General features: G+C 45.6%; 1 long non-coding RNA gene across 1 annotated transcript in view; it reads right to left on the reverse strand.

The window, feature by feature from the left end:
• LOC148758844 (uncharacterized) overlaps nt 1-7,674 on the reverse strand; it is a 69,703-nt gene extending 62,029 nt beyond the window's left edge. The window contains exon 1 of the long non-coding RNA XR_016020342.1: nt 7,566-7,674. This is a non-coding gene — a long non-coding RNA (uncharacterized LOC148758844). The remainder of the gene's footprint in view (nt 1-7,565) is intronic.
• Nucleotides 7,675-17,238: the final 9,564 nt, after the last annotated feature.

Consider the following 17,238-nt stretch of genomic DNA (forward strand, 5'->3'; position numbering starts at 1 on the left):
AAAATGGGGGCTAGCAAGAAAATGGTGGCTGGGCTGGCAAGCGTGGATGGCGGTTTGCGGACAGTGTGAATCCAGCCTCCATTGAGAGTATAGTGCCGCCAGAGAGAATATAGTGGTATGACTCCCCTACCTATGGCTCCGTGGGTGTTCCTTTTTGGCCTCACCATATCCTGTTCTTATGTGGGGAGCGGGAGCAGAGACCCCGCCGGACGCCCTGCACGACAAATGGCGCAGCGAGCAGGGTCTCCCGCATGACAGCTTGCATAGCATCATTTCTTTTTATAATTCTGAAGACTTCATAAGTGTCGTGCGGGAGACCCTCTCTCGCTGCGCCATTTGTCCTGCGGGGCGGCCTGCGGGGTCTCTGCTCCCGGTCCCCACACAAGAACGCAGGATATGGTGAGGCCAAAAAGGAACACCCACGGAGCCATAGGTAGGGGAGTCATACAACTATGGTCTCACTGGAGGCTGGGTTGGAGACACAGGAAAGAGGAGCCACACAATTCTCAACCCTCACTGCATCGCTTGCAGGCTCAGCCACCATCTTCTTGCTAGCCCCCCATTTTCTGCTAGCATATCCACGGCAGTTATATTAGTGGCCAATGGCTCACTGGTTACAGCTGATGGCCATCCAATCAGATTTGATGGCCATTTACTACCTAAGCCGGCACCTTTCTATGTGAGGCCAAGAGCCTGGAAACTGCTTTCTGGGGCTCTGTCCCCACAATGAGACAGCTCCATCAGTGACAGGTCTCTGATGGAGAGAAAAGGGATTCCTGGTCCTGAGCTGGGTGGAGGCCACATGACTCAGAAAAGCTGGGGTCAGAGCTCAGTCACACTGTGTGCGGGGCAGCGAACAAGGCCTGAGAGAGAAAGTCCCCCCCCCCCCCCCCAGGTTCCCACAGCAGCTGCCAGAGTCACAGGGAACCGCTAATCAGTTATTTCTGAGACGGTCCCCCCTCCACCCCCTGAGAGACTGTACCCCTAACTGTCCCTGAGAGAAGGGGGGCCCTTGGGGTAGCTCTCTGGTACCGGATCTGAAAACCCAGGCGGACTCCATCTCCCGGGGTCGGGGAGGGGGTGTCCGGGTGTTGATCCCATTTCCTCCTCTCCTCGTAGGAGGCCCCACGGCCCCTCTCACCTGCGCGCAGCAGCGTCTCCTTCCCATTCTCCAGGGATTTGCCGAGCGACTCCCTGCACCTGCCCTCAAAGTAGCCCCTCCATCGCTCCGCCACACCGGCCGCCTCCCACTTGCGCCGGGTGATCTGAGCCGCCGTGCCCGCCGCGGTCCAGGAGCGCAGGTCCTGGTTCAGGGCTAGGTAGTCGGCGCCGTCGTAGGCGTCCTGATAGTACCCGCGGAGGAGGCGCCCGTTGGGCCCCACGTAGCAGCTGGACATCCACTGGAAGGTGTGAGACCCTGACCCCGCCCCGCCGTCAGCTCCGACCTTTAACCCCGCCCGCCCCTCTGTGATGGCGCCTGAACTGAAAATGAAACCTGATCAAAGGCCTCTGTCAACTCAGCGGGCACTCACTGCATCTCCCTGTTTTCAACTATTTTACAAAAAACATAACACAGAGCATAAAGCAAGCTCAGGTATGAATTTATAAAATGACAGGTGACAGAAGAGGGAGGACGTGGGACAGAGGCCAGTGGTCTAGTGACATGAGGATCCCACAGCTTTAGGAGGGCAGGTCGTCCACGTTATAGCTCAGTGCGATGGGGCGGAGGGAGAGGCTGCCCGCTGAGACTGCCCAGGATGCCGAGGGCAACACCTGGCCTGTTCCATGGGCAAGGATACCTGGGGCCTCCTGCACGAGGGAGCGTCCCATCAGAAAGGTCATAACAAAACACGTTTTCCAGCAGCTGCCCTGTTAGGATGCGACGCCATGGGAGAAGGGGGAGAAAGAAGCGTTGTTACTCAGACAAGAGACATTCTTGAAGGTCACACACAATGTTGTATCTATGTTCAAGAAAGACCTTGGGGCTGGAGAGAAGTCGGTATGACTTGTTTCTTTGAAACTTAATTTATGACAATCAACGGAGGAGCAGATAAAGTGTGGTATATCCATTCAGTGAAATATTTGACCTTAAAAAGGAATGAAGTACTGACACATGCTACAACGTGGATGAAACTTACAAATATGCTAAGCGAACTGTATTTAAATAATGGCTCCCAAACTTTTTGGTCGTCTGACCTTGGGCAAGTTATTTAACCTCTCGAATCCTCAGTTTGTTTATCTGAAAAATGAGGATAATGACAGTACCTACTTCACAAGATTATTGTAGGGATTAAATAAAATAATAATTAACAAGGCTTTCGCCCACACATGGTAAGCATTCTTGTGTGAATAAATAAATGGTAGCTATTATTATTCTGTTGTTAACCATCCATAAAGCCTGATAACCATCGCAGAGGCTCAGAGGTGTTCTCCATGTACTAACTGTACACGGACATTCTTAGGAGAGACATCTGGAGGTGGCTAAACCAGCCTTACTGAGACTTGTAATTGTCCATTCCTGATGTTTTAGCCACACCCTGTGTGCTCTGGAAGACTCTGCATCTTTAAGAGGTGGCCCATTATTCAACAGAGTATCCAACTCGGATGCAAAGAATCAGAAAGCTGAAGGGGCAAAGTAACAGATAAATCATTAACATTGTTCTAAATGCCAAGGTTATTTGGGATTTAGCTGTCTTTACCTTAAAAAATAGACTAAAAACCATGTCCTCTGTGTGGAGGATGATACCAAAAGCTGAACTTCTATGTGCTAGAACACTAAATCTCAAACTTCTCTTCTAAAGACTAAGTCAGGGCTTACCCTTAGATCCGCCTGTTGGAAATGTTGCGTAATGAATATGTTTAGAAGAGATCGTCTGATAATAAAAGCGAGCTAAACATAAAAAAATTATGTTAAGTGAAAGAAGCCAGACACTAAGACCACATATAGTATGATTCCATTTTTATGAAATATCCAGAAAAGGCAAATCCAAAGAGACATAAAGTAGATTAGCAATTGCCTGGGGGCAGAGGGGATGGGGGTCTTGGGGCTGATGGCTAAAGGGTACAGGGTTTCTTTTGGGGTGATAAAAATATTCTAAAATTGTGGAGATGCTTACACAACTCTATATACTAAAAGCTACTGAATTGTACATTTGTATGGGTGAATTATACAGTATATTAATTACATCTCAATAAAGCTGCTATAAAAAATAAACCCCACAAAAATTAATTTATAAATTTACTGCAACTCCAATAAAAATGCTAAAGGGTTCCCTATCTCCTGAATTTGGCAAGTTGATTCTAAATTCCATCTGGAAGAAGAGCCAAGACAAGTTTTTAGAAAGGGTGAGAAGAGACTGGCCTAGGACTAATAATAAAACATACTATACAGCTCAAAAATCCAAGCCATGTGGTACTTGCATAGAAATGGAGAGAAATAGAACAGAAATAAATAGAACCATGGAAGTAAAGGAATTTATATTACATTATGAGGAGGGATTTCACATCAGTGAAGAAAGGATGTACTCTTTATAAATGGTGTTGAACTAAAACTATCCAGTTAGAACAGTAACTGTAAATCTCAACCCCTACCCACAGGAAAATAAATTACTAATGAAATTTAAAAAACTAAATGTAAAACCAAACCCACGGGAGTATTAGAAGAAAACATGGGAGAGTCTTTTTTATAATATTGGGGTGGGAAGGAAAGACTTCCTAAGCAAGATATTAGATCCGAAAGCCATAAAGGAGAGATTATTTCCTTCGTGTCTCCCTCACACATTGCAGTGACTTATTTACTTGTTTCTGAGCCACCCCCACCCCCACTAGGTGGGAGGAGCCACAAGGGCAGGGCCAGTCCATCATCTTAGTCACTTTATTCCCTGCCACGTAGTAGGAGTGCAGTAAATACCTGTCAAATGGACAGATTTGACTACGTAAAAATCAGGAAGTTCTATATAAGGAAACATGATAAACAAAGTTAAAGAGATAAATGATGATCTGGGAGAAAAAAATATTAGGTTGAATCATATAAAATTCCTGTGGGGGAGGTAAAAAATGGTTGAATTAGCAATTTCATACAGTGTAAGCTATTTTTAACCTATACGAGATAAAGAATGAATATATCTAACCTGCAAAAAGCTCTTACAAAATAACAAGACCAAAAATCCTATAGAAAAAAATAGGTTTGAACAAGCAGATCACAAAAGAAACAAATGCTAATACATATAAAATAACCTCACTGATGAGCAAGTGGAAATAAAAATTAAAACAAAAACAGTAGTTTATTTGCCAGATTGGTAAACTATTTGATTAAGAGGCCCAGTTTTGCTAAGGACGTGAAGAAAAGTACACTCAAACATCAATGGTTGGAGTGTAAACTGGGACAAATTTTCTTGGAGCGTAATTTAGCAGTGCCTATTTGGCGTGCTGGTAGGACTAGCAATTTCACTTCTAGGGACTCTCTTTCGAGAAATATCTATTTTAACCCAAATGCACAAGAAAATATGTATGAGGATATTCATTTCAATGCTATCTATAACACCTAAAAATTATAGATGATTTAAATGTCCTTCTATAGAAGAATTTTTAAATAAACTATAGTAAAGCCTTATTATGGAAATAAATGTAACTGCTGAAGAGGATGAGGCAGATCGATATGTCCAGACTTAGAAAGCTGGCCACAGTATTTGTCAATGAAAAAAAGGAAGATATAGAAAGTACGGATAGTTTGATCCCATTTTTCTGAACATAACAAAGAAAAATAATATACGTAGGTGTTTCCACACACAGGAAAAGGTCTGGAAGCACACACACCATCTCTGGTTGTGGGGGGTGGAGGTAGGGTAATCACACTTCTAAATTGTTTTGATTTTTTTTAATGAGCATGTCATTCTGCAAGTTTTCTCTTTTTTTAAGACAAGGAGCAGTAAGAAATACCCTCCCTGCTTTGGAGCAGAGAATGGAGCAGAGAGAGCCATTAGAGGTCCAAGGACATGGGTCTCAGTTGAGATACCACCAAGTCATATAAAGATCACAGGTATTAAGATCAGAACACCTGGGTGTGGGTTGGGAAAACTCGTTAAATCTCTAAGCCTTAGGTTTCTCACCTGTAAAATGGGTTGATGCATCTACCTTAAAGAGATATTGGGGTCTACTAAATGAATCCAGGTATGTCAGAGTACTTTGCAAACGGTAAAGCGCTTTAAAAATCAGGGTGGTATTACTGCTTGGTACGGCAAAGCCCTGGGCTGAAAACTGGAAAAACAAGGGCTAACACAACCAAGTTCCAAGGACAAGAGAGAAGGATGGGAACTAATGAGACATGTCAACCAGTTAGAGCGTGTGGACTTGATTCAAGCTGTTAAACACATTTATGAGAATCAGGAAAAACCTGAATACTGTTGTATATGAGATTCTATTACGGCGCTATTATTACTTTTTAGATGTAATAATTGCATATGGAAATATTTATGGATGAAATTACATGATGCTTGATATTGAGATTTGCTACCAAGTAATTCACAAAGCTGAGGGGAATGGAAAATGGATAGAGATACAGATGAAACAAGACTGGCTGCTGAAGTTGGATGATAAGTATATGGGGATTTACAGTATTACTTTTCCTTCTTTTACATGTTTGAAACTTAAGATTATTAAAGTTTTTGTAAAAAATGAGTGCCCCCCATCTGCCTAGGTCTGGGAGAAGGTTATCAGAAGTCTGTGGCAGAGGTGAAACTGAGTGCAGCCGTGACACGAAAGGCTTCTGTGCATGGGAAGGGCAGAGGGACCCACATTACATTGCACATGGTTTCACTGGGAAGCAGGTGGGGCTGACAAATCAAGTGCCAAGAACAGAACGCAGTCACATCAATCACAGAAACAGGCACAGCACTGGTGGAGCTGATGGGGCTGAGGCAGTAACGGGATGGACACCTACAGAACGTAAAGCAAATTTTGGTACAAAATACCAATGGCAGCTAACAAGAGAATTAAATATCCCACTGGCACTGCAGCTGCTGAGGACTATTTCTAATTGGCATAATAGTGTTACCAAGATGTCACGCCAGCGTTTAGACTTCAAATGTAGGTTAATGAACGGATTAGTACCTTTCTAGGCTCATCCTTTAACACTATTTTACAGAAGTGCTACTGCAAGAAGCTACCTCAGAATCCCAACACATCAGCTGCACTATTCTTAATGAAATTAAACACACAGAATTAGGCTGCCACCAAGAACTGACCTATTAACGTGAAGGGAAAATGAAAAGTCCTCTACAAAAGCTTTATTTATATGCTTTCAGTAGCTAAATTTTCACTAGTCCAGCCTTTGCTTAGGATCACGTGATAGAGTTGGCAGAGTGACCTCCCACCCTCACTCCCGGTGCGGCCCTGGTTGCTGCTACTTCAGGGGAACAAGGGATAACGTCATTAGGTTGCCTTACATTTGAGACCTGCCTCATGAAAGACCAAACACCACCCCTTTGAGCCCCATCAGACAACATGAATGAGATGAATCAAGTGAGACATTTCCCATGCCCTCCGCCTTCAAGGGTCTGTGCTCTAGTCCACTTCTCAGTACCCCCTGCCCCCCTGCAATGGCTTCCTGCACAAACTACAACAATCCACCACCCCAGCGTCCAAAGAAAAGGGTTCTAGTCCTCGCTCTGCCACTAGTAAAAAGGCAGGGAATCTTACAACCCATCTGAGAAATGAGGGGATTATAATGATGGATGGTTTTATAAGACCCTTTCAATGTTCTTACTCCCACATGAGAGTCTCTTTACCTAAGAGAACAAAGCCTCAGGCCATGACAGACGGGTTTGCCTGTGAATCTCTAAGCCAAGTGATTAAGGAAACCAGAAGCAGTGGGAGAACCTCAAGTCCTTGTAACGGCCTAATTTAGGCACGGCCAGGGGAGGGGGCTGGGCTGTAAGGAAACCTACCTGCCACCGTGACATCTAATCACTCCATCCAAAGTGACGAGAACCCGGTGGGGTAAGAGCCGAGGGAGGAGGGGAGAAATCAAGGTGCTGGAGGTCTCCTCGGTCCGTTCCATTACCTGCAACGTGAGCTGGATTCTGGGGCCACATCCATTGCTCCTTACAAGTCCACACCCCGCTCCTAAGAAGCAGCATGTGAACTGAAGTGGGAAGGCCTGATGTATTAGGTTGATGCAAAAGTAACTGTGGTTTAAAAGGTTAAAAAAATGGCAAAAACCGCAATTACTTTTGCACCAACCTAATACAATCTAAAATTCCTGTCTTTCCAACAAGTTCAAAATAATCCTAAAATGACCTCAAATAAACCATCAAACCATCTGTTTATGGCAGAACACAATGTATCAGTGTGGTTGTTCTTATGACAAAGCAGGTCTTTTTAGGTGAGATCTGTGACCATCTCGAGAGAGAAATTCCAGGCTGTTACCGCTGTTAAAATAGGTTTAGGTGCGTACGCTTCAGCCACTGTCCTTTTTTAGCACGACACGTGTACTGGCTACATTCTTGGGAAAAACAGACTGAAGATAAGAGCGAGAGCTTGTTCAACTTGGTCCTCATGCTTCTTACCCACATATTCTGAGAGGAAGACGACAAAGAACGGAGTGACCAGGTCATTAATTCCCTGGACATACCCACTGGCAGGGTGTCGGATGGCCCAAATATATAGAATTCTTTTGAAGATCTGGGAAAATGAGAAAGAAAGAAGACAAGACTGCTAAACCGTGGGAATACGCTCTCTCTCTCCATTTACGTAGCTCACAATTTATCTCAGGGTGGCTACAGAATTTGGAGGGAAAATTTTTAAATACTATGGATAAAGGAAGTATATAAATATAGTTTCTAAGATGCTAATTGTTATTAAGCAGGGGCAGATATTTCTTGCCCTTTATTTATCTTTTCAGTATCTAGTAACTGTGATATAAAATTGGGAAAAGAAAAGGATGGCAATACAAACGGCTTAGAGAAAGGTTTGCAATGGATGTCATTAATTCAGGATGTCATTTGTAGATACTGTTTCTCTATTTCCAGGAGAAAAATGTCAGAACATCTAAGTTCTGACGCCTTTTCTAAATCTCTTTCTGTCATTGCAGGATTTAGAGAGGAAATGCCTTCTCTACCATCCTCTCCTTTCTCCCTGCTGAGACAGAAGGAGATCTAGATCTAGATTTAGTTCTAACTCAGCCTGACTAGAAACTAGTGACAGACTATAAATGCAGGAAGTCACCTCACATATCAGGATGCAGCCCAGACATTTGCTGGGGATAGGAAGTCACATAAACCAAATCCCATGGAGCGTTACAGCTGGGAACCTGAGAACAGAGACAGCAGCGAGGGCCTCCACAGCAAAGCCTCTGGAATGAAGTGTATTAGCACAGAGGCCAGAGGCTTAGAAGGGGGAGAGAGAAAAGCTCTGTACGGTCCATTTACAAAGTCTAGCCCGGACTATTCAGCTACACTCCCCTCTGCTTTCATCGGGCCCTCTGAACTTTCCCCCGATCTTCTCTTAACCTGAAAATCCTCCTTCCCTGGCTTATCCTGCTGACCACAACTCCAGGGCTGCCTCACATCCCTGTGAACCACCCAGAGGGGTGGCAGAGGTGACGGCGACCACATGCCAAGGACAGGAGATTACAGGGCCTCCCCAGCACATGGCTTTGCAGAGCCCTAACCAGCCGCTCTGGGCAGACTGAAGAGGCCCTCCTGGAGGTCAGGTGGAGGGAGAAATAATGCTCCCATGGAGAACAGTAAAAGAGAAATGGTTGTATGGTTTTGGAGTTGGTTGCCTAGTGTAGGAGAGAAGCAGAGCATATAAAGACAATAAAAGCTGTTTCCCAGCTGGGGTTGAGTCTGCCTTGCAGCTGGCAGAGCTGAGAAACTCCCACTGCCAACACCCCTGCCCTTCCAGGCAGTGAGAACAAAGCCCTGCCCGGAAGGGGCTGCCTCTCTGCCTCCGCTAGACCTGCCCACGTGCTCCCTGGGGCTGAGGGAATGCTGTGGCATCCTCACTTCTGTGAGACCCAACATTCTCATGGGAGCCCTCCGACACATTTCCTCTCTGCTGCTAAATGACCCCTCCCGCCCTTGAAAGTGGAGCTCAAGCTACACCCTCCAAGTGCAGGAAGTTCCCAAGGATGCCCCGCCCCCCGTCTCCTCACACCTCCTGTGGCGCGTGTCTGTCTGGATGTCTCTGTTAAAGGCTCCTCCAGGTCAGTCCTTCTGAAAGCCCTGCCAGGGCTTCTACTGCACACTCCCGATCACCCCTTGTGAACACACAATACTCGCTGACTGGCATTAACAACGGCCAAAGGGTGAGAACCAGCCATTCAGAAGCAGGAGACCTGCGATACGTCCTAGTCAGGATGGCACATCGCAGACACACTCACCCTGTACAAGTGAGGATGACGCCAAAGAGACGGGAATTGGCCAGCACCCAGCCTGGTACCAGAGGAGACATGGCATCGTCACCACAGAGAAGCTTGGATAGTCCTGCCTCGCAGAGAGGAGAGGAGAGGACAACCCCGAAGGATTTTCTACACCTCTTCTACTAGTGCGGGTAATGCTGACTTGCTATAGTTAATGCTCAAGTATCTTTCAGGTTTGCAGAGCAAGTCTTAATATTCAGGGTTACTGAGTTCTCTGCTCCTTGGTTGGCATTTCACATCTGCTAGATGGAAAGGGGATTCTAGAAAAATTGGAAAGTTTTGATTTTCCTCCTTTGTATTCAGGTTCCACTAGCAGGAGAAGCCTTTTAAATAAACTCCTTTCCCTGTCTCCAAGTTTAGAGTAAGCTTGCACAGGTGAAAGTATCTGAACATCTCCAAGTTCAAATGAGGAACGAGCAGGGCTGAGCCCTGGGAAAGTGTATGGGAGACACAGAGGGATCCTGAATCAGTGTTTAACTTCCTTTGAGCGGACTCTTAGAGCTAAAATAATGGTGTCACCCTCAAAATCTTCTTTAGGCGATGGGTAAGTCATGGGGGATCCCACCAGTAGAGACATCTATATAATTAAACAGAGTTATGAATATAATCTAAAGTTAATAAAAACTATTTTACCACCATCTCTCTCTATTATGTGGATACATGAACGGGAAATTCAAAGAGCACTTAAACCCAGCATCCTAGCTACTATAAAGCTGCAAAGGCAACATCTAATCTCAAGGAGATTATAGTTACTGCTCGGGCAAAAGGCAATAGACCCACTGAGACCTTCCATGTGCTTTGCTAACTTGTTAGGTCTCAAAGTATCATTACTAATTCAACTTCTGGGCTATACCCAAAAGAACTTAAAATGGACTCAAACAGAGATTTGCCTGCCCACATTTATAGCAGCAGTATTCAAAATACCCAAAGGTGGAAGCAACCCAACTGTCCATTGATAGAGGAATGGATCTATAACACGTGTTATATACATACAATAAAATATTATTTGGTCTCAAAAATGAAATTCTGACACATGCTATAACATGGATGAACTTTGAAGATATGCTCAGTGACAAGCCAGACACAAAAGGACAAATACTGTATGATCCCACTTATTTGAGGCACTGAGAATAACTAACTCATAGAAAGCAGAATGGTGATTGCTGGGGAATGGAGAGTTATTGTTTAATGGGTACAGAGTTTCAGTTTGGGAAGATGAAAAGGTCTAGGAATGGATGGTGGTGATGGTTGTACAAGGGGCATGTATGTAATAGCACTGAACTGTACACTTAAAAATGGTCACAATTTAAAATTTCATGTTATGTATATTTACCACAATAGAAAAAAAAATCATTATCCCAACTTGATAAGGTAGAGCAAACACAGGACCAGGAATTCTAAGATGTGGGTCCTCATCTTCATTCTGTCCCAAGATGCCTCAAAACTCTGGGTAAGTCCCTACTCTGCCCCCAGGTTTGCTAGCAGATCAAACGAGAATGCACCAGAAAGTGCTCTGAAGGGACCAAACTCTGTATCAGGTACTATCACTGTGAGCCGTGAACCTGCCCGTGGTGGAGGGAGGGTGCTAGCACGCGTCCACACGGAACAGGTGCCTCAGAGGTAGGATGGGAGAAGAGCCGAGAACATTAGGTGCTTCCCTCACCACCTGTACAAGCGGTTGCTGGAACAATGGAATGAGAGGATTTGTCCTTGGAATGTCAATGTGAATCTGAAAAAGAGAAGCCATGTCCAAAAACGCAAATGCCAGTTTGTTCTTTGAGAAGTTATTTTCTTAATGAGAACTAGGAATTAAGGGAGTAAGAGTGAGAGCACAATTTATCTTGGAAAAGAACTGACATACGAGAAAAGGCTGGTTACACCTACCTGCCCATCTGGAATACGTTTCCATGACAGCAATAGCTTATTGAACAGTGAGCAAAACTACCCCCCCAAAAAAACCACTTCTCTCAAAAAGCAATACGCTTCACAACCAAAGAGAATCTCCTGTTTTTCCCTATTGCTATGAAGTCTGTTTCACTCTGAGTTGGTACCTTTAACAGGTATGATGATCAAAATATGTACCCCTCTTTCTGAATCTTACTCATCAAGTTTCCAAGAACTGAAAGAGCTCTGACAGCTGCAGAAACATGCCAGGATAGGGAACCAGAGAACCTGCCCATGAAGTCATGACAAGTAAGAAGTGAGGAAAACCCGAGGGGAGCTGAGCTCCAGTAACTGGCACCGGAAGTTCTGACTCCTGTTACTAAAGAGGTCACTACATTGGTGTTGGCCTTGGGATTCCCGCTGCCCCGTCTAACAATCCTAAAAATGATGCTAGCAGCGGCAGGGGCTACTTCTATTCTCAGGGCTCATTGCTGATCCGCGTCTTGTCCCCTCTTTTGCAGCCACCAGACTCCTGTCTGCCCCCTCCAGGTTTCTTCAGGCTGTAGGGGCCCCTATGGGCAATCACGGGATACTCCCTGCCAAGTCTGCTGCTCACTACAGCTCCAGCAGACAGACAGACAGACATGGGTGCTGAACAGGCACTGCCAGCGCCAGAAGGACACAGTGACATCCCAGTTGGGTGTCTGCACCACTCCTGAGGGATCTCATCTCTCCTCGTCTCCCATCACCCTCTCTGCTCGCAGTGACTTCTGTGAAACAGCAGCACTGGCATCACCCAGGGGCTCATGGGAAGGGAAGGGCTCACTCCAGACCTACTGATTAGGGTTTACCCTTTATCAGAATCCCCAGGTGGGATTTTATCAAAATCCTAGGTGATGTGCCTGCACATTACGTTTGAGAAGCCACTGACCAGTGGAAAACTATCTATTTAAAAAGGACTAAAATCAGAACGACTGATTAGATGGAGGGGACCTGGCCTGGGTATAAATTTTTTTCCAACCCCCCCCCACACCTACTCCACATACCCCCAGGAATAAATGCAGCTCCACAGCAGCACACCACAGCCTTGGAGGACTTGGAAAACCCACCTGTGGGGACAGAGCCCCAGAAAGTAGTTTACAGGCTCTCGGCCTTGCGTGGAAGGGTGCTGGCTCGGGTAGTGGATGGCCGTCAGCTGTGGCTGATTGGCCATCAGCTGTGGCCAGTTAGCCGATTGGCCGCTAGTATAACTGCTGCGGCTACGGAGGAGAGCCGAGGAGAGCCGAGGATTGCCGAGGAGTCGAAGAGAGTGGAAGAGAGTAGAGGAACAGAGTCGAGGAGAGTGGAGGAGAGTCGTCGGTCGGTTGGCGGAAAGGCGGACAGCAGGTCGCACGTCAGGTGGGCCCAGCCTCCAGTGAGACCATAGTGGTATGACTCCCCTACATATGGCTCCGTGGGTGTTCCTTTTTGGCCTCACCATATCCTGCGTTCTTACGTGGGGAGCGGGACCAGAGACCCCGCAGGCTGCCCCGCATGACAAATGGCGCAGCGAGCAGGGTCTCCCGCACAACACCACCTGTACCCCGACAGCACTTCCAGGGCCCCTGGAGATCAGGACGAGGAAGGAAAAGGCAGCAGGGATGACGGTACCTGTCTGTACGTGTCCTGGTGATGCTCCTCATTCCGAGAGTCATAATACTGCTTGATGAAATACCACCCCCCCCTTCCGCTGCAGCGTCAGCACCCTCCTCTTGGTGTTGGCGGGGAGATGGCCCTGCAGACAGGACTGCAGGTCAGACGGGGACACACACTGGCTGGAGGACCCTCAGTTTCATTTTAGCCTGAGCACTGACTGGGAAACTATCAAAGGGACAGAAGGAAAGCTGCCAGCAGGACAAGGGTCAGTCCCACTCTGGTTTGGGCCACACAGTGTCTGTCGGCTCCTCACAACAAGCTCCACCTGTGGGCAGTGAACCCCCTTCCCGGGCTCTTTACTCTCACCGCCCTGCACCGCCCTCGGGCTGGTACCGCTGGTGGCACCAGGGTTCCCGGAGTTGGCGCAGTGGAGCAGTGAATGCAGGTCGGTCGGAGGGAACTGGACCCACATCACGACCTCTGAGGGCTGTGTGTGCGCAAAGCAGTAGTTAAGAGAATCGCGTGGAGGGGCCATCTCTGCGGCACATCTCAGTGACGTGCCGTGTAAGTTTGGGCCGCTTCCCCATTCTTTACACGGTAACACTCAGAATGACCAGCTTAGGAAGCCAAATGGAAGCTGTGACACAGCAGCTGCGACGCCCAGACACAGAACTGGCAGCAGCCCCACCCCCACCCACCCCAGTCAAAGCTCCAGACCAACTTTCATTCTTGTCCCTGGTCTAGATCCCACTCTCACTGCTGACGTCTCCTGTTCCTGTTCCATTCTCATGAAATCGACTCTTAATAGCATTCACACTTATTAGAAGCGGCAGAGGCAATGATTATGTGGTTGCCAGACGGACGGTGGGAGCCCTCAGGAGAGACCCTCCTCTCGCAGGGGGCTATGCGCCATTGCACAGCGGTGCCTAGAGGGTAGGGCCTCAGTTTCTTCATTCTCCTACCCTCCCAGCACCTGGCACTGTGCCTAGCAAATAGCAGGCCCTCGATAAATCCTTACTAGGTGAGCGATGAATGTCACAGGCTTAGGAAATCCAGGCGTCCCTATCGCAGTGGCCGGCCTGGCGCACTGTACTTTAGTGAAATGGGACTAGAGCAGCTTCCGAGGGAGGCCCATTTATCAACTCTTCACAGCTGCAAAGTGGGTTTCAACCACTTTGGTTACTCCTACCGAGCAAGCAGTGAAACACTGGGACCAGATCATGAGGCCTTTGTATGCAGCGGTGTGATTTACTGTCCGAATTACCTCATTCAGAGTTGGGGCTGGTTTCCCTGCTTGTTGACTGATTCACCACCAAAACATGACGAGCATTTTCTCTTTGTAGGTTTAAAAGGAATGCCCTTGTCTCCCCCATTAGGTAGTTAAAAGACTTTTGGTGTGGACCATCTAGGCTCTTAAAGGCAGAGCTCTAGATTCTGTGGGTGTGTAGGGGATGTTGACTTGAGAAGTTGAGGGAGAAGCGAATGGATCCCAACCCCTGCAACAGGTGGGGTTTCCTTATTCTTGAGGGAATAGAAAGCTGTCTAGTTCTGCCCCCCTTGGAGCCCTAGTGTGACTTCCTTCCAGACCCTGGAGAGACAGGATGTCTAATGGGTGAGCTGCATGGACACAGGAACTGAGCTTAAGCCACAGCCTTTGGGGCGATGAGCAGTGTGACAACCGCAGCTCGGACACACACCAGCCTGAAGTACAGAGCCCTTCCCTGAGGTTTCAAGATTGGGTGAACTTGGGAATTCTATTTGATCGAGATAGAATTTCTCTTTAAATCCTAGAGAAAGAGCACTGAGTCAGATTTTATATTATTAAAAAAATAAAAATAAAATAATAAAGCCACTTCTTGCATTAGTGTGTTCAATTATGGTACGTATTCTAACTGTGCTATACAAAGCCAAGGAAAAGGGTGTGAGAAGAGGTCATAAATTATCTCAGTAGCTTTCTTTTAAGCTGATGGATGTTTTACAAGGAAATATAGAAGATACGTCTCTAAGAACTCAAATACATATATATACATATATATACATATGTGTGTGTATAAATATATGTATATATGTATATATATACATATATACACAAAGTATGCATTTTAATTAAAAAAAAACTAATTAAATTGGCCTGATACTGCTACCGTATTTTCCTGAAAACATGACCTAACCGGAAAATACCCTAGCATGATTTTTCAGGATGCTCGCAATATAAGCCCTACCCAAAAAATAGCCCCAGTTAAGAGCATTAGCCAGACGGATGCGTTTAGTACATCTGCTGCGAAACACTACGATGTATTGAATTATAATAATGTTAATATATAATTAAATATAAATAAATAATATCATTGAAATTAATACTTAAAATAAATGGTAATATAAATTATAATAAAGTATTTGTAAATACTGAAACAGGAGTCTTTGGACGAGAGGTAAACACCTATGTAAACAGATGAACTTGAGACTTATTGCTGAATGACCAATCAGACTACTCATGAATAAAGTGCGCACTTGATAATGAATGGCCATGGTTGTGTCTAACGTGAATTTTCATAATTCAATACATCATATGTTGAAACAGACATACTTAATGCACTTATGTGAAATAAAGACATGTTTTCTGAATTTGGGTGCCTGCAATTTTTTGTCGCTTTGTGTGGACCATCATTCTTAACTGTCATGATTTCTGCTGCCACTTCTGTCTCGTAAGTCTTCAGCTAACATTTGATTTAATGGTAGATTTAAAGGGAATAATATTTTGACCCCCAGATAAGATGAGTGCAAAAAGAAAGAGCTATTCTGCCGAGTACAAGAAAGGAATCGTGGAGGACTCCCAGGGCAAGAATCTGCAAAGGGAAGAATTTGGATCTCCAAATGGTCCGAAAATGGCGAGCAGAGTATGATACCCTCAGTCAACAGGTGGACGAGGGAAACGTTAAGTGCAAGTGTGGATCAGGTCACCAACCATTATTTCCTGAGTCGGAAGACATCATCTGTGAGTGGATTGCTGACAGGAGAGCAAAGGCTTTGGTTGTGCGCAGGGCTGATAGTCAAGCATTTGCCCTTGCAATGGCAGCACAGTTAGAAATACCCCCAGAAGAATTCAAAGCATCACAACACTGGCTGGATGGCTTCCTTCAGCGATATGAACTGTCTCTAAGATCAACCACACTGTTCAAGCTGGAAGATACTGAAGTTATTAAATGTGCACTTGCATTCAAGTCCTTTGTTGATGGCATCGGCTTTTCTAAATACCACCTCTCCAACATGATTGCTATGGATGAAACTGCAGTGTTTATGGGCCAAGGATTTCAAACAACAATTGGTCAGAGGGGTGCCTCGTCAATCTGCATTCCCTCCACTGGTTACGAAAGGGCACGTATTACCTGTATTTTGGCAATTCATCTGGATGGAAAGAAAGCCCCACCTCTAATCATCAGTAGGGGCAAGAAAGATAAGGTTGAATGTGTTTCAGGCATTTATGGTCTTGAAACCGAAAAAGCCTGGTGCACACAAGTGGTTATAAGGAAGTGGGTCAATTTAATGCTGCTACTTGTTTAGCAAGGTGGCCAAGGAGGTCTGCTAGTCTGGGATTCAGCCAGCACTCACTGCACTAAAGACATGAAGAACTCCCTTGCAGAGAGAGGAATAGATCAAATAATGATTCCAGCAGCAATGACTACCTATCTCCAGACTCTTGGTATTGCATTGAACAGGCCATTCAAGGACCCTTTGTGCATGGTAATCAATGACTACATTGAAAACAGAATGGAGAGAAATGAGTGTGGAAACTTTGTGAAGCCTAGCCTGCAAGAGGTCGTGACTTGGATGAAGAATTCATGGGATAAAATCACTGACAGCTCTGTTGCCAATGCACTACGAGCAGACTGCATGGACAAGAAGTGCTCATTTAACAAGAGCTCTGTTGCTGGACATGAGAGATTGGGGCCAATGGTTCTACCAGAAATGGGGTCACAAGAATTTCAAACCAGAATTCGGGGTTTGGAGAGTTATGACGATGTTCCAGAAGAAGATGACAGGACTATATTTGAATAAATGTAGATTTTTGTACATGAATAAATGAATAAATGTAGACTGTTGTACATGAATAAATGTAGATTGCTATACACGAAAAAATAAGACATCCCCTAAAAATAAGTCCTAATGCATCTTTTGGAGCAAAAATTAATATAAGACCGGCCTTATTTCTGGGGAAATATAGTAGGCTAGAAGTAAATCCAATCACTCTTTTCACCAGAATTCCTCTGGCTCTCAGAGATGCCTCAGAATCCAGACGT

Source organism: Rhinolophus sinicus, chromosome 2 (assembly GCF_057876585.1).
Source record: "Rhinolophus sinicus isolate RSI-liver-muscle chromosome 2, RSI-T2T, whole genome shotgun sequence".
Classification (NCBI taxonomy): domain Eukaryota; kingdom Metazoa; phylum Chordata; class Mammalia; order Chiroptera; family Rhinolophidae; genus Rhinolophus; species Rhinolophus sinicus.